Here is a 22760-nt window from a genome sequence, read left to right on the forward strand (position 1 = left end):
GTGGATACAGAACTGGCTAGGCCATAGAAGGCAGAGGGTAGCAATGGAGGGATGCTTTTCTAATTGGAGGGCTGTGACCAGTGGTGTTCCACAGGGATCAGTGCTGGGACCTTTGCTCTTTGTAGTATATATAAATGATTTGGAGGAAAATGTAACTGGTCTGATTAGTAAGTTTGCAGACGACACAAAGGTTGGTGGAATTGCGGATAGCGATGAGGACTGTCTGAGGATACAGCAGGATTTAGATTGTCTGGAGACTTGGGCGGAGAGATGGCAGATGGAGTTTAACCTGGACAAATGTGAGGTAATGCATTTTGGAAGGGCTAATGCAGGTAGGGAATATACAGTGAATGGTAGAACCCTCAAGAGTATTGAAAGTCAAAGAGATCTAGGAGTACAGGTCCACAGATCACTGAAAGGGGCTACACAGGTGGAGAAGGTAGTCAAGAAGGCATACGGCATGCTTGCCTTCATTGGCCGGGGCATTGAGTATAAGAATTGGCAAGTCATGTTGCAGCTGTATAGAACCTTAGTTAGGCCACACTTGGAGTATAGTGTTCAATTCTGGTCGCCACACTACCAGAAGGATGTGGAGGCTTTAGAGAGGGTGCAGAAGAGATTTACCAGAATGTTGCCTGGTATGGAGGGCATAAGCTATGAGGAGCGATTGAATAAACTCGGTTTGTTCTCACTGGAACGAAGCAGGTTGAGGGGCGACCTGATAGAGGTATACAAAATTATGAGGGGCATAGACAGAGTGGATAGTCAGAGGCTTTTCCCCAGGGTAGAGGGGTCAATTACTAGGGGGCATAGGTTTAAGGTGAGAGGGGCAAAGTTTAGAGTAGATGTACGAGGCAAGTTTTTTACGCAGAGGGTAGTGGGTGCCTGGAACTCACTACCGGAGGAGGTAGTGGAGGCAGGGACGATAGGGACATTTAAGGGGCATCTTGACAAATATATGAATAGGATGGGAATAGAAGGATACGGACCCAGGAAGTGTAGAAGATTGTAGTTTAGTCGGGCAGTATGGTCGGCACGGGCTTGGAGGGCCGAAGGGCCTGTTCCTGTGCTGTACATTTCTTTGTTCTTTGTTCTTTGTTCTCGGTTGTTGGCAAGATTCTAGAATCCATTGTTAAGGATGAGATTTCTAAATTCTTGGAAGTGCAGGGTCGGATTAGGACAAGTCAGCATGGATTTAGTAAGGGGAGGTCTTGCCTGACAAACCTGTTAGAGTTCTTTGAAGAGATAACAAATAGGTTAGACCAAGGAGAGCCAATGGATGTTATCTATCTTGACTTCCAAAAGGCCTTTGATAAGGTGCCTCACGGGAGACTGCTGAGTAAAATAAAGGCCCATGGTATTCAAGACAAGGTACTAACATGGATTGATGACTGGCTGTCAGGCAGAAGGCAGAGAGTTGGGACAAAAGGTTCTTTTTCGGAATGGCAACCGGTGACGAGTGGTGTCCCGCAGGGTTCAGTGTTGGGGCCACAGATGTTCTCTTTATATATTAACGATCTAGATGACAGGACTGAGGGCATTCTGGCTAAGTTTGCCGATGATACAAAGATAGGTGGAGGGGCAGGTAGTATTGAGGAGGTGGGGAGGCTGCAGAAAGATTTAGACAGTTTAGGAGAGTGGTCCAAGAAATGGCTGATGAAATTCAACGTGGGCAAGTGCGAGGTCTTGCACTTTGGAAAAAAGAATAGAGGCATGGACTATTTTCTAAACGGTGACAAAATTCAGAATGCTGAAGTGCAAAGGGACTTGGGAGTCCGAGTCCAGGATTCTCTAAAGGTAAACTTGCAGGTTGAGTCCGTAATTAAGAAAGCAAATGCAATGTTGTAATTTATCTCAAGAGGCTTGGAATATAAAAGCAGGGATGTACTTCTGAAGCTTTATAAAGCATTCGTTAGGCCCCATTTAGAATACTGTGAGCAATTTTGGGCCCCACACCTCAGGAAGGACATACTGGCACTGGAGCGGGTCCAGCGAAGATTCACACGGATGATCCCAGGAATGGTAGGCCTAACATATGATGAACGTCTGAGGATCCTGGGATTATATTCATTGGAGTTTAGGAGGTTGAGGGGAGATCTAATAGAAACTTACAAGATAATGAATGGCTTAGATAGGGTGGATGTAGGGAAGTTGTTTCCATTAGCAGGGGAGACTAGGACCCGGGGGCACAGCCTTAGAATAAAAGGGAGTCACTTTAGAACAGAGATGAGGAGAAATTTCTTCAGCCAGAGAGTGGTGGGTCTGTGGAATTCATTGCCACAGAGGGCGGTGGAGGCCGGGACGTTGAGTGCCTTTAAGACAGAAGTTGATAAATTCTTGATTTCTCGAGGAATTAAGGGCCATGGAGAGAGAGCGGGTAAATGGAGTTGAAATCAGCCATGATTGAATGGTGGAGTGGACTCGATGGGCCGAATGGCCTTACTTCCACTCCTATGTCTTATGGTCTTATGGTCATCCCTTACCCATGCATCCTTAAATACATTTTCAGCCTCCGAGGAGACGGATGTGCAAATTGCCTATGCAGTTTTAATACCACCAGCTTTTTATCAGCTAAAGTCCCATTTTCAACTGCCATTAACACATCCTTAACCACTCTACTTGAAAATTTATTTGTCAGTAATGGAATACAATAGTGTCCTGACTGTGTAAATTGTAAGTCCACAGTCTTTCCAAAAACTGTTGCCTTATCCTGTTCCATATTCAGTTTCATGTGTGCTTTCTTCATCGACGGTCTGCTCAGAAGCAAAGGTATCTCACTTGATACAACATCCGTGCTAATGAAATGATTCCCTCCGGCAATATTGCAAGGGATCACCACTCTTTTCAGCGACTTCAGAGTATTATCATCCCCAAACCTGAAACGTGTGGAACTTTCAAATTCCTTAACCGTGTTACGATTTTCAGCATTCAAAGAGCCCATGTAACATTTTAACCAGTCAATTCCACACACAGTAGATGTGCAGCCACTGTCCAATACAGCCCATTCTGCAACCAACACCCTCATTACTGGCGTAAATCTGCTTGTCAATAGGACAATGCTTTCTTTCTGGTCACTATCTTTTTCCTCTTTTGACTCTTCCGTGTCATGTGTCGCTTCAAACACTCTATCATAACGAGTTGGACAGTTGAAAGCATAATGGTATTGAGAGTCACATCGAAAACATCGATTTATCATGCCCCGTGCATTTCCGGGGTTCATCTTCCTATTGTAGATTCTAACTAGGTTTCTGTCTTCATAATTTCCTTGTCTCGGTGGTCTTGAGCCCTGTTCGTAGCCATCCTGTTACTAGTGTATCTTCCATATTCTACCTTATTGCAGACTGACCTATTTGGGTCATAGCCATTGGAATCGAATGTTTCCCCAGAAACTTTTGTAAAGCTTTTGTCATCTGTTCGAATAAGGTATCCTTATCAGTAAACTGAACTCCTGTCAAAACCAGGAGCCTATCCATGTTGCTCACTCTAGCACAGTCAAGTAATTTAAAGGCCAACACAGACTGTGGAAATTCCAGATTGTGTTTCTGCAGCCTTTTATATAGTCTGCCAAATTCCATTGTCTTCCATGGAGATATCCTCAATTTTCCGGAACTTATCAAAATCCGACCATGCTTCATACGCACTTAACAAGCTTTCTTATAAATCTTATCCATATAATGTAATAAAGTCTCCAGACCTTCTTCTGAGTCCAGCTCTGAAAGCACTTTGTTTAGGATTTTACTGCCATATGGTAGAGAAAGAGCCAATGCCATACCTTGTTTTCTCTTTCCCAAAGCAGTTACCTTAGTCCACATAACTACTGCACTTCTCCATTGGTCGTACGATTCCCTTTCAGAAAATAAGGGAGGATAGTCATATCCAGCCATCTTTATCCTGGGTTCAGCCATGTATCTTTCTTTTTCCTTCTCCTTCTCACTCACTGCTTGGTTTGACCAGGAAAAGTTGTATCTTTCAAACCTTCACATTTGCACAGCAACCATTCTCTGCCACCATTGTTAGATGTTTTAGTTCCTGTGAAATGAAGAGTCTAAAGTTCTTGTTCCTTTTCACCAAACACCCTTTATTTCACTTCCACAGCCTCTGCACAAAACTCCTAACAACACACCACCTGACAGAGGCCATCTGAAGCCCCTTTACATATCAGTGTCAATTAATGGATACTGAACATAAATGAGACAACTAATTGCAATGTCTCTTAACCCATTACTTAACAAAAGAGGGACCTAGATAAGCTGCAGAGCTGGGCTGAGAGGTGGCAAATGGAGTTTAATGCAGAAAAGTGTGAGGTGATTCATTTTGGAAGGAATAACAGGAAGACCGAGTACTGGGCTAATGGTAAGATTCTTGGCAGTGTAGATGAGCAGAGAGATCTCGGTGTCCATGTACATAGATCCCTGAAAGTTGCCACCCAGGTTGAGAGGGTTGTTAAGAAGGCGTACGGTGTGTTAGCTTTGATTGGTGGAGGGATTGAGTTTCGGAGCCATGAGGTCATGTTGCAGCTGTACAAAACTCTAGTGCAGCCACATTTGGAATATTGCGTGCAATTCTGGTCACCGCATTACAGGAAGGATGTGGAAGCATTGGAAAGGGTGCAGAGGAGATTTACCAGAATGTTGCCTGGTATGGAGGGAAGATCTGATGAGGAAAGGCTGAGGGACTTGAGGCTGTTTTTGTTAGAGAGAAGAAGGTTACGAGGTGACTTAATTGAGGCAAACAAGATGATCAGAGGATTGGATAGGGTGGACAGAGAGCCTTTTTCCTCGGATGGTGATGTCTAGCACAAGGGGACATACCTTTAAATTGAGGGGAGATAGATATAAGACAGATGTCAGAGGTAGGTTCTTTACTCAGAGAGTAGTAAAAGCATGGAATGCCCTGCCTGCAACAGTAGTGGACTCGCCAACAATAAGGGCATTCAAATGGTTATTGGATAGACATATGGACGATAAGGGAATAGTGTAGATGGGCTTTAGAGTGGTTTCACAGGCCGGCGCAACATCGAGGGCCCAAGGGCCTGTACTGCGCTGTAATGTTCTATGTTCTAATGTTTCATCGAAACTAGAATTATCTGTTCTGAACCTCTATCCTGTACTTGTTTCCACTCGAGTTTAGAAGAGTGAAGCGTGACTTGATTGAAGTACATGAGGGAGGGAGATCAACATTAGTAGAGAAAGGGTGTTGGGAAAACTGATGGGATTGAAGGCAGATAAATCCCCAGGGTCTGAGAATCTGCATTCCAGAGTGCTTATGGCGGTGGCGCTGGAAATAGTGGATGCATTGGTGGTCATCTTCTGGGATTCTATAGACTCTGGAACTGTCCCTGCAGAGTGTCGCTCACGTCTCTCCGATATTCAAAAAGGGAGGTAGAGAGAAAGCAAGGAATTATAGACCAGTAAGCCTAACATCGGTAGTGGGGAAAATGCTTGAATCCATTATCAAGGACTTCATAGCGGAACATTTAGAAAGCAGTGGCAGGATCAGTCAGAGTCAGCATGGATTTATGAAGGGAAAATCGTGCTTGACAAATCTGTTGGAATTCTTTGAAGAGGTAACCAGTACAGACGACAAGGGGGAGCCAGTCGATGTGGTATATTTGGATCTTCAGGAAGTGTTTGACAAAGTCCCGCTTAAGAGATTATTGTGCAAAATTAAAGTGCATGGGATTGGGGAAAATGTATTGAAGAGGATAGAAACTGGTTGGCAGAGAGGAAACAAAGAATAGGGATTAATGGGTCCTTTTCAAATTGACAGGCAGTAACTCGTGGGGTACCACAGGGATCGGTGCGGGACCCCAGCTATTCACAATATATATTAATGTTTTGGATGACTGAACAAAATGTAACATCTCAAAATTTGCAGATGAACCAAATCACGTGGGAGGGTGAATTGTTCTTTTTTAAAAAAATAATTTTTATTAAAGGTTTTCATAAAATATCAATAACAAAATGAGAAAGAAAAAAGAACCCAACAGGGTTAAGCACAAAACACAATCCAAAAAAGCAACCACCAAACCCCTGTACATAAACAATAAATTAACATTAACACCCCGACTTTACACAACAGGTGTATACACCCCCTCAGACCCACCAGTGTAAATAACACAAACAAAATAAAGTAAACCCCCCCCCCCCCCCCGAGCTGCTGCTGCCATTGACCAATGTCTATCGTTCTGCCAGAAGGTCTAAGAACGGTTGCCACCGCCTAAAGAACCCTTGTACCGACCCTCTCAAGGCGAATTTCACCCTCTCCAATTTAATGAACCCTGCCATATCGCTGATCCAGGATTCCACGCTTGGGGGCCTCGCATCTTTCCACTGAAGGAGAATCCTTCGCCGGGCTACCAGGGACGCAAAGGCCAGAATTCCGGCCTCAGTCGCCTCCTCCACTCCCGGCTCCTCTGCCACCCCAAATATTGCGAGCCCCCAGCCCGGTTTGACCTTGGATCCTACCACCCTCGACACCGTCCTCGCTACGCCCTTCCAAAATTCCTCCAGCGCTGGGCATGCCCAGAACATATGGGTGTGATTTTCTGGGCACCCTGAGCACCTAACACACCTGTCCTCACCCCCAAAGAACCGGCTCATCCTTGTCTCGGTCATGTGTGACTGTGCAGCACCTTAAACTGTATGAGGCTGAGCCTTGGGCACAAAGAAGAAGAGTTCACCCTCCCGAGGGCATCTGTCCACGTCCCCTCTTCAATCTCCTCTCCCAACTCCTCCTCCCATTTACCTTTCAACTCCACCACCGAGGCCTCCTCCTCCTCCTGCATCACCTGGTAAGTTTCCGAGCCGTCACCACCACTGGGCTCGTGGTATACCTCCTTGGGGGGAGCGGCAGCGGCGCCGTTGCCAGCGCTCCCAAACTCGTACCACACAGGACGTCGTCTCCAGCCTCTTCCATGCAGCCCCCTTTCCTCCATCACCCACTTGCGCACCATCGTCGCATTGGTGGCCCAGTAGTACCCACAGAGGTTGGGCAGCGCCCCCCATCTCTACTCCGCTCCCGGAACACCCTTCTCGCCCTCGGAGTCCTTCGCGCCCACACAAACCCCATTACACTTCTGTTAACCAGCCTGAAAAAAGCCTTTGGGATAAACACGGGGAGGCACTGGAACAGGAACAAAAACCTTGGGAGCACCGTCATTTTGATTGACTGCACCCTATCCGCCAGGGACAGCTGCAACACGTCCCACCTCTTCAACTCCTCCTCCATTTGCTCCACCAGCCTTGTAAAGTTAAGCCTATGCAGGGCCCCCCAGCTCCTGGCCACCTGGACCCCCAAATATCTGAAGCTCCTCTCCGCCCTTTTTAGTGGGAGCTCGCCAATCCCCCTCTCCTGGTCCCCTAGCTGTACTACGAACAGCTCGCTCTTCCCCATATTGAGCTTGTACCCCGAATTCCCTAAGGATCCTCATTGCCTCTGGCATTCCTCCCACCGGGTCCGCCACATACAGCAGCAGGTCGTCCGCATAAAGCGACACCCTATGCTCCTCCCCACCCCGCACCAACCCCCTCCAGTTCCTCGACTCTCTCAGTGCCATAGCCAGGGGTTCAATCGCCAGTGCAAAGAGCAGGGGGGACAGAGGACACCCCTGTCTCGTCCCTCGGTGCAACCGAAAGTACTCGGACCACCTCCTATTTGTGGCCACACTCTCCATCGGGACCTCATACAACAGCCTGACCCACCTGACAAATTCCTCCCCAAACCCGAACCTCTTCAGCACCTCCCACAGGTACCCCCATTCTACCCTATCGAAGGCTTTCTCAGCGTCCATCGCCACCACTATCTCCGCCTCCCCCTCCCTCGCCGGCATCATGATAACGTTCAAAAGCCTCCGCACATTCGCGTTCAACTGTCCCCCCTTCACAAACCCCGTCTGGTCTTCATGGATGACCCCATTGATGCCAACCCCACTCTGCACCACGCTCCCTCCCCTGTCCTTAACTCCCCCGATCTCCCTAGCTGCGTCCCGCTTCCGAAGCTGATGCGCCAGCATCCAGCTTGCGTTTTCCCCATACTCGTAGATCGCCCCCTAGGCCTTCCTCCACTGCACCTCCGCCTTCCTGGTGGTCACCAGGTCGAATTCGGCCTGGAGGCTGCGCCTCTTCCTCAACAATCCTTCCTCAGGCTCTTCCGCATACCTCCTGTCTACCCTCACCATCTCCCCAACCAGCCTCTCCCTCTCCCCCCACTCCCTCCGCTCCTTGTGGGCCCTAATGGAGATCAGCTCTCCCCTCACCACCGCCTACAGTGCCTCCCATACCATCCCCACTCGGACCTCCCCGTTGTCGTTAGTCTCCAAGTACCTCTCTATACTTCCTCGGACCCACTCGCTCACCTCCTCGTCCGCCAACAGCCCCACCTCCAAGTGCCACAGTGGGCGCTGGTCCCTCTCCTCCCCATCTCCGAGTCCACCCAATGCAGGGCGTGGTCCGAAATGGCTATTGCCGAATACTCGGTATCCTCTACTCTCGCTATCAGCGCCCTACTCAAAATGAAAAAGTCGATTCGAGAATACGCCATATGGACATGTGAGAAGAATGAAAATTCCCTCGCCCCCGGCCTTGCAAATCTCCAAGGGTCCACCCCTCCCATTTGGTCCATAAATCCCCTCAGCACTCTAGCCGCCGCCGGCTTCCTACCCGTCCTAGACCTGGAGCGATCCAGTGCCGGATCCAACACCGTGTTAAAGTCTCTCCCCATTATCAAGACCCCCACTTCCAAGTCTGGGATCCGACCCAACATACGCCGCATAAAACCCGCATCGTCCCAGTTCGGAGCATACACATTTGACCAGTACCTCCCTGCAACTTGCCACTTACCATTATGTACCTACCGCCATTATCTGCCACAATGCTCGACGCCTCGAATGACACCTTCTTTCCCACCAAGATCGCCACCCCTCGATTTTTGGCATCTATCCCTGAGTGAAACACCTGACCTACCCACCCTTTCCTCAGTCTTACCTGGTCTGCCACCTTCAGGTGTGTCTCCTGGAGCATAACCACATCCGCCTTGAGCCCCTTCAGGTGCGCGAACACGCGGGCCTGCTTAACCGGCCCATTCAGTCCCCTTATATTCCAGGTTATCAGCCGGATCAGGGGGCTACCCGCCCCCCTCCCCCGCCGGCTAGCCATGACCCCACCTCGGCCAGCCACGCACCCGCACCCCACACCCGGCCCGTTCCCCACAGCGGCATACCCCCGTCTCGACCCCCCCCCCCCCACTCGCTCCAGCTCCTCCTTGACCTTAGCAGCAGCAACTCGATCCCACCCCCCCCCCCCCCAGCGAGGACCCATCCTAGCTGGTTTACTCCCCCCATTGCACTTCCGCAAGTCAGCTGACTCCTGCTGACCCCGGCCACTCCCGCCTCCCCTTCGACTCCTCACATTGTTTGGCACACCCTCCTCTCCCGCTCCCCATCCACAGGCTCTCCCCCGCCCCCCTCCGTTCTAAGCGCGGGAAACAATCCTCGCTTCCCCCCCCCCTCCCCCTCCCCCAGTCTTCGGCGCGGGAAAAAAGCCTGCGCTCTCCACCTACCAGGCCCCGCCATCAACCAAAACAGTGCCCAACCCGCCCCATCCACCCTCCCCAACCCGAAAGAGAAAAACACAGAGAAAAACAAACCCAAAAAAATGCAAAGGCCCCCCCCCCCCCCCCCGGAACAAAAAATGGGCATAACATATCCACCGCAATCTCCAATCGCCCATCCCGCCCCATAGTCTGCGTCCAGCTTCTCGGCCTGAACAAAGGCCCACGCCTCCTCCGGAGACTCAAAATAATGGTGCCGGTCCTTGTAGGTAACCCACAGTCGCGCCGGCTGCAACATGCCAAACTTCACCCCCTTCCTGTGCAGCACCGCCTTCACTCGATTGTACCCGGCCCTCCTCTTCGCCACCTCCGCACTCCAGTCCTGGTATATTCGAACCTCTGCGTTCTCCCACCTGCTGCTCCTCTCCTTCTTGGCCCACCTGAGCACACACTCCCGATCGGCGAACCGATGGAACAGCACCAGCACCGCCCCCGGAGGCTTGTTAGCCTTGGGCCTCCTCGCCAACACTCTATGGGCCCCTTCCAGCTCCAGGGGCCCCTGGAAGGACCCCGCTCCCATCAGCGAGCTCAACATGGAGACCACATAGGCCCCCACGTCCAGCCCCTCTGGGAGGCCCAGAATTTGCAGGTTCTTCCGCCTCGACCGATTCTCCATCTCCTCGAACCGCTCCTGCCATTTCTTGTGGAGCACCTTTACCGCCAGGCCTAAGATCTCGTCCTCATTGTCAGAGATCTTTTGTCGAGCCTCTCGGATCGCCACCCCCTGGGTCATCTGTATCTCCAGCAGCTTATCAATAGAAGCCTTCATTGGCTCTAGCAGGTCCGTTTTAATCTCTCTGAGGCAACGCTGGATACCCTCCTGTTGCTCCTCCGCCCACTGCCTCCACGCTGCCTGGTCTCCGCCGCCGCAATTTTGTCCTTCTTCCCTCCCTTCTTAGGGTCCATCACCACCTTTTTTGTCGCCCCGCTCCTAGTTAAAGCCATATACTGACGGGGAGCTGTTATTAACTCCTTCCCACACCGGGAAACGTCAAAAAAGTGCCGTTGGGGACCCTGAAAAGAGCCCAAAAGTCCGTTTTTGCGGGAGCCGCCGAATGTGCGACTTAGCTCCGCATAGCCGCAACCGGAAGTCTCGAGAGGGAATCCTTTTGGCAGTGTTCGCTTCACCAATCTGCCCCAAAAAGTCTGTGGAAACTCCTGAAAAAGGTCTGAAAGTCCATTCCAGACGGGAGCTGCCGAATGCGCGACCTACTCCTCCATGGCCGCCATCGGAAGCCTCGTCCCCGCTTGTTCAACGGCCTTGGTGAGAGCTTTTCACAGTTGTTCCCTCTGCTGCTAGAATTCACCTTTTTAATAAAGGCCCTCAAGTCAGCTTGAAGCCTTTAAGCTTGCCTTTCCCCCGCCTGCATGCTGGAAGAGGCTTTGGTCTCAGCTAAATCTTTTACTGTTTCTGCCGGGTCTGGTAACCAAGAGACATACCATTCCTGGGGGACACTGTCAGGGGAATGTTGCAGTCTTCTTCCCACACCGGGAAATGTCGCAAAAATGCCATTGGGGGCCCTGTAAAGAGCCCAAAAGTCCGTTCCAAGCGGGAGCTGCGAACATGCGACTTACCTCTGCATAGCCGTACCCGGAAGTCGAGGGAGGGTGAATTGTGACAAGGATGCAGGGATTCTACAGCAAGATCTGGACACATTGGGCGAGTGGGCAAACCAATGCCAGATGCAGTATAATTTGGATAAGTGTGAGGTTATTCATTTTGGAAGCAAAACTAGGAAGGCAGATTACTACCTGAATGGTTGTAAATTGGGAGAGGGGAGTGTGCAGCGGGACCTGGGTGTCCTTGTGCACCATTCGCTGAAGGTAAGCATGCAGATGCAGCAGGTGGTAAAGAAGGCTAATGGTATGTTACACAGATACATAAAGGATAGGAGCAGGAGGAGGCCTTTTGGCCCTTCGAGCCTGCTCCGCCATTCATCACGATCATGGCTGATCATCCAACTCAATAGCCTAATCCTGCTTTTTCCACATAACCTTTGATCCCATTCTCCCCAAGTGCTATATCCAGCCGCCTCTTGAATATATTCAATGTTTTAGCATCAACCACTTCCTGTGGTCATGAATTCCACAGGCTCACCACTGTTTGTGTGAAGAAGTGTCTCCTTATCTCTGTCCGAAATGATTTACCCTGAATCCTCAGGCTGTGACTCCTGGTTCTGGACACACCCATCATTGGGAACATCTTCCCTGCATCTACCCTGTCTATCCTGTTAGAATTTTATAAGTCTCTATGAGATCCCCCCTCATTCTTCTGAACTCCAGCAAGAACAATCCCAACCTAGTCAATCTCTCCTCATATGACAGTCCCACCATCCCTGGAATCAGTCTGGTAAACCTTCGCTGCACTCCCTCGAGTGCGAGAACATCCTTCCTTCATTGCAATAGGTTTTGAGTATAGAAGCAGGGTTGTGCAGCTGCAATTGTACAGTGCCTTGATGAGGCCATACTTGGAGTATTATGTGCAGTTTTGGTCTCCTTCTCTGAGGAAGGATGTTCTTGCTCTCGAGGGAGTGCAGCGAAGGTTTACCAGACTGATTCCAAGGATGGCGGGACTGTCCTCGAGATTGACTAGGTTGGGATTGTTCTCGCTTGAGTTCAGAAGAATGAGGGGGGATCTCATAGAGACTTATAAAATTCTAACAGGACTAGACCGGGTAGATGCAGGGAAGATGTTACCAATGATGGGTGTGTCCAGAACCAGGGGTCACAGTCTGAGGATTCAGGGTAAATCATTTCGGATAGAGATAAGGAGACATTTCTTCAAAGAGTGGTGAGCCTGTGGAATTCATTACCACAGGAAGTAGTTGATGCAAAAACTTTGAATATATTCAAGGGGCGGCTGCATATAGCACTTGGGGAGAATGGGAACAAAAGCTATGGGGATAAAGCAGGTTTTGGCTATTGAGTTGGATGATCAGCCATGATCGTGATAAATGGCTGAGCAAACAATACAAACATTTTCCCAACTTGTAAAATAAACACTCAAAAATATTACTAACAGTTTGGCCAAAGACCTCCTCCTGCTCCTATCTGCTATGTATCTATAAGACAAGGTTTCCATTTGAGGGTGAGTTCAGCAGTAGGGGACACTGTTTTAAAATGAGGGTCGCTCTTTAGTACAGAGATTTTCTTTTAAAATATATTTTATTTCAAACAATACAAACATTTTCCCAACTTGTAAAATAAACACTCAAAAATATTACTAACAGTTTGGCATTTTTAATTTTTGCAAACTAACTATTCTCACCCTAGAACTGCAGTGCCAGTGATGCTGCAAACTACTTATGAAATTCCACCGGAAAGCCATCCGGTCCCCTCTGCTTTCCCCGATACATGCAACTGATGCACCCAATTACCTTCTCCAGCCCCAATGGCGATCCAACCCCTGACCCCTCCTCCTATCCACAACAGGGAAGCCCAGCCTGTCTAAAAGTTGTGCCATCTCTAAGCCATCCGCTGGGGGCTCAGACCTACACAGCGCCCGACAAAATGCCTCATGTGCCATTAACTTTGTCCAGAACCATCGCCAGCCCTCCCCTTATCTTTAACCTGGCTGTCTCTCATGCAACTGCCTGTCATCTCGGCTAGTGAGCTGATAGACAGCTGGCCTTCTCCCCATACTCCTAGAATGCGCCCTGTGAGCGATGCATTTGGCTCGTCGTTTTCCCAGTCGATACTTGATCAAATTCTACCTGCAACTTCTTTCTCGCCACTAACAGCTCTCTTGTTGGGGCTGTGAAGTTCTGCCGATCCACTTCCAGAATTGAGTCAGCCTGTTCATCCTCCCTTGTCCCTGTGGGTCTTGTGTGAAATTACCTCCCCTCTGACCACCCCCTTCAGCACCTCACCATTCTGGTTGCACTCTACTTAGTTCCCTATGGCCGAGGCTATCTTCATACAACTCCGTGACCGCCAGGAGCGCCATGTCTAACCTTCACACTCGACCTGTCTTGCTATTGCAGTGTACTCAGCCCTCACCAACTCCCAGGAGTACTGATTTACCAGGATGTTGCCTGGTATGGAGGGCATTAGCTACGAGGAGCGGTTGAATAAACTCGGTTGGTTCTCACTGGAACGATGGAGGTTGAGGGGTGACCTGATTGAGGTCTACAAAATTATGAGGGGCATAGACAGAGTGGAAAGTCAGAAGCTTTTCCCCAGGATAGAGGGGTCAATTACCAGGGGGCATAGGTTTAAGGTGCGAGGGGCAAGGTTTAGAGGAGATTTACGAGGCAAGTTGTTTTTACACAGAGGGTAAGTAGTGGGTGTCTGGAACTCGCTGCCGAAGGAGGTGGTGGAAGCAGGGACGATAGTGACATTTAAGGGGCATGTGGACAAATACATGACTAGGATGGGAATAGAGGGATACAAACCCAGAAAGTGTAGAAGATTTTAATTTAGGCGGGCAGCATGGCCGGCACGGGCTTGGAGGGCCGAAGGGCCTGTTCCTGTGCTGTACTTTTCTTTGTTCTTTGTTCTTTGATTTCTCCACCACAAACAAGTACATTCGGGAATACACCCGCTGCACGTGGGAGAAGGAAAACTCTCTCCCGGATGACACAAGCTCGACTGATCCACCACCAGCTTTCCCCTCTCCTCCCCCCAAACCCCCATCTACTCCATAAACACCACAAACTCTTTCGCCATTCCCAAAGTTATTAAGGATTTGGGGCTCGACCTGCCCATCGTCGTGTCCAACACGCAGTTGAAATCACCCCCCCATGATCAGTTGATGAGTGTCGAGGTTGGAGCTGGCCGCCAACACCTTCGCAGTAAAATCCATGTCATCTCAAATCGGTGCGTAAATGTTGACTGAGACAACCGGCACCCCCGCCAAGACCCCACTCACCATCACAAATCGTCCCGAGGGTCCAGCACCTTACTGGCTGCTACCCTCTTGTTAAACAAGTCCACAACCCCCCCCTTGACTTCAAATCAAAATTTAAATGGTAGGCCTGCCCCACTCATCCCTCCCTTATCCTCATCTGATTCCCAATCCTCAAATGCATCTCCTGTACAAAGATTACATTGGCTTTCAAGCTCTTCAAATGCGCAAACACCCGGGAACATTTGACTAGACCATTTAGCCCCCTCACGTTCCGTGTAATCATCCCAACGAGGAATCTGGAACCACCCCTCCCCTCCCAAAGGACCCGCCATATCCACGTTGTGAGGACATCCAGCCGAATCCAGGTCCACCTCAGTTCCGGGCCCACAAAAATGTCCGACATCGACGTCCTCTCCCAAACCGACCCACCAAGAAACCTGCGTCGTAGCACTATATTCTCCTCCGCACCCCCCTCAGCTTCATAACTTGAACCCCAGCCCCCTCGCCCCATCAAACATTCAGCCCGCCCAGCCAACTCCCAAAATCACCCCCCCCCCGAAAAATAAAAACCCAACCAACCTAGGCCTGCTGCCTCCGCCACCAACTACACCAGCACCCCTCCCCCATCCAGAGTACCTGCTGCAGCCCCCTCCCTCACACTGCCACACTGCTCCATAAACACTACCAACTGTGTACTTTGAAAACAACAAAAAGAACTCAACCCAAACCCCACTCCCCACTCTGAACTAGTGCAAACCGAGAAGAACGAATCTGAACTCCTCCTAAATGGGCCCAATATCCCAAATGCATGTGAAGAGAAAATTGCTGAACTCAAAGTAATCCCAACATCATCCATGGTGAAGAACCAACACATGAACGTGTAAAACCTTGAAATATTCAAATAACACCAAAACTGTACATCATCGCCTTTAATTCTCCCCCAAACCATTCTTTCTCACAAAGTCATTTGCCTCCTCTGGGATTTAAAATAGTCTTCTCTATTTTTGAATGTGACCAATAGTTTTGCCCGGTACAGCATCCCAAATCGGACTTTGCTCCTAAAGAGCGCTGCCTTGGCTTTATTAAAGTCCGCTCAATGTTTCGCCAGGTTAGCCCCAATGTCTTGGTAGATTTGAATGACGTGATCCGACTCGCTCCCAGGTCTCGTGCGGTCTTCACCCACCTTCGCCAAATATTTATGCAACCGAATGATTACCACCTATGGCAGATCCCTTGCTCTCTGCTTCTGGCGCAGCGAACAGTGAGCCCAATCCATCTCTGAGAGGGTTTCACTCGCCGTCCAGCATCACAAACATCTGTGGAGTAGGCAGCTGGTTTGTAATGCAGAACAAGGCCAGTAGCACGGGTTCAATTCCCGTACCAGCTGAGAATTCTGAATTCTCCCTCTGTATACCCAAACAGGTGCCGGAATGTGGCGACTAGGGGCTTTTCACCGTAACTTAATTGCAGTGTTAATGTAAGCCTACTTGTGACAATAAAGGTTATTTTTATTTATTTATCTTTGCCAACCATTCGGTGGTGTTCGTACCTCCAATTCCTTCCGGAAGTCCATCTATCCTCAGGTTTTTCCACCTGGATCAATTCCCCTGATTGTCCTTTGTGGGCATCCGCCAGCATTTTAATCTCTGCCCCTCGACACTCCGGTTGCTGTGATCTGAGATCGCCCTCTCCACCTCCCGAATCATCGCTGCTCCACCCTTTCCTTCTCCCCGCAAAGAGCTGCTGCCACCTCAATCATTTTGGACAGGTCATCCCGCATCTATTGCCTGTGCTTCTTAAATGCACCAAGGATAAACTCCATTAACTACTCCGTTGACAATTGGGAGGACGTTGACGACACTGTGAGGTCCTCCATAATTTCCTTCACTGCGCCAGAACTGTCCTCTGAATCTTGAATGGGGGCTTTGTTCGATTTAAGCTTTGTATTATAACCCGCTGATGTCCCACACTGGAGGAGAAACCACTAACTTAATTTGCTTTATTGTAATTCCTTCCAAAATACCCATTAACCAGGTAAAAAGGGTGAAAAACCACCTTGTGTGCAGCTGATCAGCTCACGGGCCACCCCTTTTCCACCACAGGGAACCCCTTTTCGGACAGAGATGAGAATCCTTTTTTCTCTGAGGGTTGTGCGGCTTTGGAACTCTGCCCCAGAAGGCGGTGGAGGAGGGGTGGGGGAGGTCACTGAACAATTTTAAGGCGGAGGTAGATCGATTCTTGTCAGGCAAGGGAATCAAAGGTTATCAGGGATAGATGGGGAGTGTGGAACTTGACACAAAGAAATCAGCCATGATCTTATTGAATTGTGGAGCAGGTTCAAGGGGCAGATAGGCCGACTTCTGCTCCTATTTTGTATGTTTGTATGTACTTACAGTGATGCCTTTTGTAAACACCTTTTACAGGGAATGAAAAGGAAGGATTTACAGGCAGACAGCTCAAACCAAACATCCTGCTGACATCGGAGTGTCATTCAATTTATCAGACTTTGAATATGGAAGGAGATAATGTTCGTCTCTTCAGTTCTGTGCGAAAAGATTTCAAACATCAGTGTGACTTGAAAAGCACCGAGGGACATGCACGCACACACCCAAGCGAGAAAGAGCTTTAACCATTGCAAAGCCTGAACAAAGCACCATTCACAGCCAGGAGAAACCATACGCGTTTTGTGGACGAGGCTTCAACTGACCATCCAATCTGGAGCAATACAAGGACACCGAACCATGGAGAAACCGTGGAAATGTCCGGTCTGTGGGAAGGGATTCAGTTACCCGTCGGAGCTGGAGATACATCAGCGTACTCACACTGGGGAAAGACCGTTCACTTGCTCTGTCTGCGGGAAGGGATTCACTCACTCTTCCCATGTTGCGACGCACCAACGAGTTCACTCCAGTAACAAACCTTTTAATTGTTCTGACTGTCAGAAGAGCTTCAAAGGCAAAAAGGATCTGATAGCTCACCAATATACCCACACCGGCGAGAGACCATTCATTTGCTCCGTGTGTGGGAAGCGATTCACTCGCTCATCCACCCTGGTGAAACACCAGCGGCTTCACACTGGGGAGCGGCCGTTCACCTGCTCCGTGTGCGGGAAGGGGTTCAGTAACTCCTCAAACCTTTTGACACACCAGCAGGTTCACACCGGGGACAGACCGTTTATCTGTTCCGTTTGTGGTAAGGGATTTACCCGTCTATCGCACCTACAGACACATCAGCGAGTGCACAGTGGGGAGAGGCCGTTCGTCTGCTCTGAATGTGGGAAGGGATTCACTCAGTCATCCAACTTGCGAACACACCAACGTGTTCACAGGTAACTGCAGGATTGTATTCTGCTATTGGCATTGTCATTACCTTTGGGGCTTTTGAGATATAAATCCTTTTTTACTTAAAATACTTAAGTTCTTAATTTGAGTATTGCTGATGTGTTTTTCATCTTGCATTCATCAGGACATTTCAAGAAGAGGTTGTATCACCGAATGGCAATTCTTCATTTATTACATTGGAGTCCTCAGCTGTGCCTGATCTAACAAGATACAAAAATCTCATTTATAAATCTAATGGAATTTATTCAGCAATATGATAGATACACTTATAAAAGCACTGATGACAATGTGGACATTTCTTATCCCTCAAGGTCGTAGGATTCCTCAAGTGCCTCCAGCACAGGTGATGTCTTTCTTCTTCTCTCTGAAATAATGTTGAACTGTTTCTCAGAGGAATCATACCACGGAAGCAGTGATAAAACTGTGCCAACGAAGACTGATTTTTTGACTTTTCTGCCTCATTCTGACTGTTCCTCTCCTTATCAGGAAATAGTCCAGATTAACCTTTTTCATTGCCTTAGGGTGAGGGTCACCTGGTGTAATCCCACCTTTGTAACTAGAGTCATGAATACTGAGGCAAATGTCTAGCTCTTATTTCTCCTCACCATCCCCTCCGAATTAATAATAATCGCTTATTGTCACAAGTAGGCTTCAATGAAATTACTGTGAAAAGCCCCTAGTTGCCACATGACGGCGCCTGTTCGGGGAGGCTAGTACAGGAATTGAACCCGCGCTGCTGCCTTGTTCTGCATTACAAGCCAGCTGTTTAGCCCACTGTGCTATTGCATTCGGTTGTGAACAAATCACACATCCTCATAAATATAGAGCAGTTGTACAAACAATGTCTCATTCTCTTATGAATTGTTTATGATAGTTTGTGTAATTAATATCAACATGCTGTCCTACTCTCATGGGTACTGGGACAATTTTGAGTGATGATTCCCACCCAAATGTCCAGAAAGGAATGTCTTTGGTGTTCTCTCTGACATATGATTCATAGATTGAACCTTACCAAGCCCACGTCTGGTTCAATGACTTTTATTTCACTGATGTTTTTCTTTATTTCTCCTGTTTGTTGCACCACTTGGACAAAGGTCTTGTGTGTAGTAACCAGTTGTGTCCGAATTTGTTGGGGGTTTTTGAAGTGTTATCCTGGTGTCAAATCTTTCAAAATACTCCCCCAGAGTTTGTCCAAATTCCTCGCTCACATTTATTACTATTTTCTCTCTCTGGTATATGTCCACCATCTCAATTAATCCTATCCTAGCAGGGTCGTGTGGCCTAACGCAAAAGGTACATGTTGCTCCAAACTGGTATTTTGCTAGCGAGGTGGCGATACAGTATTCTCCCTCCCCCTGTAAGTTCCCGGGTGACATCCTTTTCCGAATTTCCAAAAGTACAATTTAGGTCAGTTGTTGTCCTGAATCCACACCACGCATGTTCGTTTTCATACACCGGATATGGGCACCTGACCATTTTGTCTGTGTGTTTCTGCAGACTAGTTCCTATGAGTTTCCCTTCTTTCTTGACCACGTATGGTAGGGTCCCCTGATACCCCATCCACATTCCTCCTTGGATGATTCCTATGTTTTCAGCTTCAAAGAATCTCAACCTGACCTTGTCCTTTAAGATTACAGGGATCGCCATCCCTAGGATGGTTCCCGGGATCCCCCTACAACTGTCTTTAGACCAGGCCTTGGTCAGTTGCCGCAGTTGGCAGGAAGTGATATTGGAGTGCCTTTTCCCCCCGGTACAGGTGTTCAAATTGCTCACTGATCCAGGATGAAACCTTCCCCCTCTTCTCCCAGTCGAGGTTTTCTCTTAATTGCTCAACCATTCATTGCCCATCGATGCTACACTGGGTTTGGTTCTGTTGCGTGGCATCATCTTCCACCCACCCTCAGGCGATCTGATTAATGGTTTGGGTGTGTCCTAGTACCGCAACCATAAGGCTACTGGCCCTGTTCCCAGCCAAATCTCCCTTGGTGTCCTGCCGAGCATTTTCATTTAAGCTGCCCAAGGTCAGTTTGATTTATCGAGTTAGGACTCTGAGCTTATTGTCCAAATCAGCCAAACATGCGTGTTAATGGTGGATACCCATGCCCCATATGCGGTCGCCAAGTCAATCAAGATTTCACTTCTCTTGCACCCCTTGACCTTGATGTCTCCTCTCCCTTGTCCAACCCAGTCTCTTTGCTTAGTAACCTTCAGGTTCCTGAGTGGGAAGGGGCACCATCTTGGCATCTGTGTTCCGGTTTGGTTACCACAAGTAACAATTCATAGTGGGTGTTTTCAAATAATATCTTCCCCATTTATTTAATATGAACCTGTTTTGGGAACCTGGGGTGACTTCGGGAAAAGTGAGGAAGGGTGAGCTCGCTGTTGGCCGTAACCCATTTAAAATTATTTAATAAACATATTCATTCTGAGTTACTTTACCGGGCATCTCTGTCCTAATTTGTCCTTTCTCCAGGCATCGGCTAGGCAGGTTAGCCCTATACAACCATGGTTAGTGTATGTCCACCAATCACTGATGAGGATTGTCTTTAAAGAGCAGTAATCGGAGCCCCCATTGTCCTTCCTGTACACCTTTTGGTTATTGCAATTCATAGGTGACACTCTTATTGGGGTGTTCCCATAGGATGCCATCTCACATTCGTCTGCATCTGGTGGGGTGAACCACATATAACCAGGGTATCGTAGGCTGATCTTCGGCAAGTGTGGCATCTATTTTCCAGGGCTGCTGTGTCCATTCCGGGATGAGTAGTCCCAGGTACAAAAGGTGAAGTCACACGGGATCAGAGGTAAGGTGGTAAGATGGATACAGAACTGGCTCGGTCACAGAAGGCAAAGGGTAGCAGTAGAAGGGTGTTTTTTTTCTGAATGGAAGGTTGTGACTAGTGGTGTTCCACAGGGATCTGTGCTGGGGCCTTGTTTGTAGTATACATAAATGATTTGGAGGAAAATGTGGCTCGTCTGATTAGTAAGTTTGTGGATGACACCAAGGTTGCTAGAGTGGCAGATAGTGAAGTTCGTGGATGACATCAAGGTTGCTAGAGTGGCAGATAGTGTTGAGGATCGTCAGAGGATTCAGAAGGACATAGATAGGTTGGAGACTTGGGCAGAGAAATGGCAAATGGAATTTAATCCAGACACATGTGAGGTCATGCATTTTGGTAGGTCAAACACAGAGACGAAATAGACTGTAAATGGCAAAGCTCTCAGGAATATAGGGAGTCAGAGAGATCTGGGTGTGCAGGTCCACCGATATTTGAAAGTGGCAACACAAGTGGACAAGGTAGTCAAGAAAGTAGACATAAGAACATAAGAACTCGGAGCAGGAGTAGGCCATCTGGCCCTTCGAGCTTGCTCCACCATTCAATGAGATCATGGCTGATCTTTTTTGGCCTCCGCTCCACTTTCCTGCCCGAACACCATAACCCTTTTATTCTTCAAAAAATTATCTATCTTTATCTTGAAAACATTTAATGAAGGAGCCTCAACTGCTTCACTTGGCAGGGAATTCCATAGATTCACAACCCTTTGGGTGAAGAAGTTCCTCCTAAACTCAGTCCTAAATCTATTTCCCCTTATTTTGAGGCTATGCCCCCTAGTTCTGCTTTCACCTGCCATTGGAAACAACCTGCCCACATCTATCCTATCTATTCCCTTCATATTCTTATATGTTTCTACAAGATCCCCCCTCATCCTTCTAAATTCCAACGAGTACAGTCCCAGTCTACTCAACCTCCCCTCGTAATCCAACCCCTTCAGCTCTGGGATTAACCTAGTGAATCTCCTCTGCACACCCTCCAGTGCCAGTACGTCCTTTCTCAGGTAAGGAGACCAAACCTGAACACAATACTCCAGGTGTGCCCTCACTAACACCTTATACAATTGCAGCATAACCCCCCGTAGTCTTAAACTCCATCCCTCTAGCAATGAAGGACAAAACTCCATTTGCCTTCTTAACCACCTGTAAACCAACTTTTTGCGACTCATGCACTAGCACACCCAGGTCTCTCTGCACAGCAGCATGTTTTAATATTTTATCATTTGAGTAATAATCCCTCTGCTGTTATTCCTACCAAAATGGATAACCTCACAGTTGTCAACATTGTATTCCATTGACCAGACCCTAGCCCATTCACTTAAACTATCCAAATCCCTCTGCAGACTTCCAGTATCCTCTGCACTTTTTGTTTTACCACTCATCTTAGTGTCATCTGCAAACTTGGACACATTGCACTTGGTCCCAAACTCCAAATCATCTATGTAAATTGTGGGCCTAATACAGATCCCTGAGGGACACCACTAGCTACTGACTGTCAACCAAACGCCCATTAATCCCCACTGTTTGCTTTCTATTAATTAACCAATCCTTTATCCATGCTCCTACTTTACCCTTAACACCATGCATCATTATCTTATGCAGCAACCTTTTGGTTTTTTATAATAAACATTTTATTGAGGTATTTATGGTTTTATAACACTAACAAAAGAAACAGTGTACATACAAGTATAAGCATAGTCCAAAAGCTGTCTTCCTTTCACAGGTCCCAACTTTTCTAACCCCCTACTCTACACTAAACTAACCCTCCCCCCCCCCCCTTTCTGCTGACGGTTAATTTTCCCTAAAGAAGTCGACAAACTGCTGCCACCTTCGGGCGAACCCTAACGTTGACCCTCTCAAGGCAAACTTGATTTTCTCCAGACAGAGAAAACTAGCCAGGTCAGTTAGCCAGGATCCGACTTCGAGGGCTTTGAAAGTTCGGGAGTGCCAGCCCGCCATCCCCCCGGCTGTGCTCCAACATCTTTTTAACTCAAGGGGTCTCACCCGCCCATACAAAGCCCAAGATCACCTCGGCACTCCCGAACTTTAGTAATTATTACTGGGTGGCAAATATAGCAATGATTAGGAAGTGGATGGTGGGGGGTGTGGGGGGGGGACGGTGTGGGAG

General features: G+C 48.4%; 1 long non-coding RNA gene across 2 annotated transcripts in view; it reads left to right on the forward strand.

The window, feature by feature from the left end:
• LOC140420853 (uncharacterized) overlaps positions 1-20237 on the forward strand; it is a 46607-nt gene extending 26370 nt beyond the window's left edge. The window contains exons 2-3 of one of the 2 annotated variants that reach the window (XR_011946618.1): positions 16882-17786; positions 17924-20237. This is a non-coding gene — a long non-coding RNA (uncharacterized lncRNA). Of the gene's footprint in view, positions 1-16881 lie in introns of both variants that reach the window. The other variant, XR_011946617.1, reaches the window with a different exon arrangement.
• Positions 20238-22760: the final 2523 nt, after the last annotated feature.

Source organism: Scyliorhinus torazame, chromosome 5 (genome assembly GCF_047496885.1).
Source record: "Scyliorhinus torazame isolate Kashiwa2021f chromosome 5, sScyTor2.1, whole genome shotgun sequence".
In the NCBI taxonomy this organism is placed as follows: Eukaryota; Metazoa; Chordata; class Chondrichthyes; order Carcharhiniformes; family Scyliorhinidae; genus Scyliorhinus; species Scyliorhinus torazame.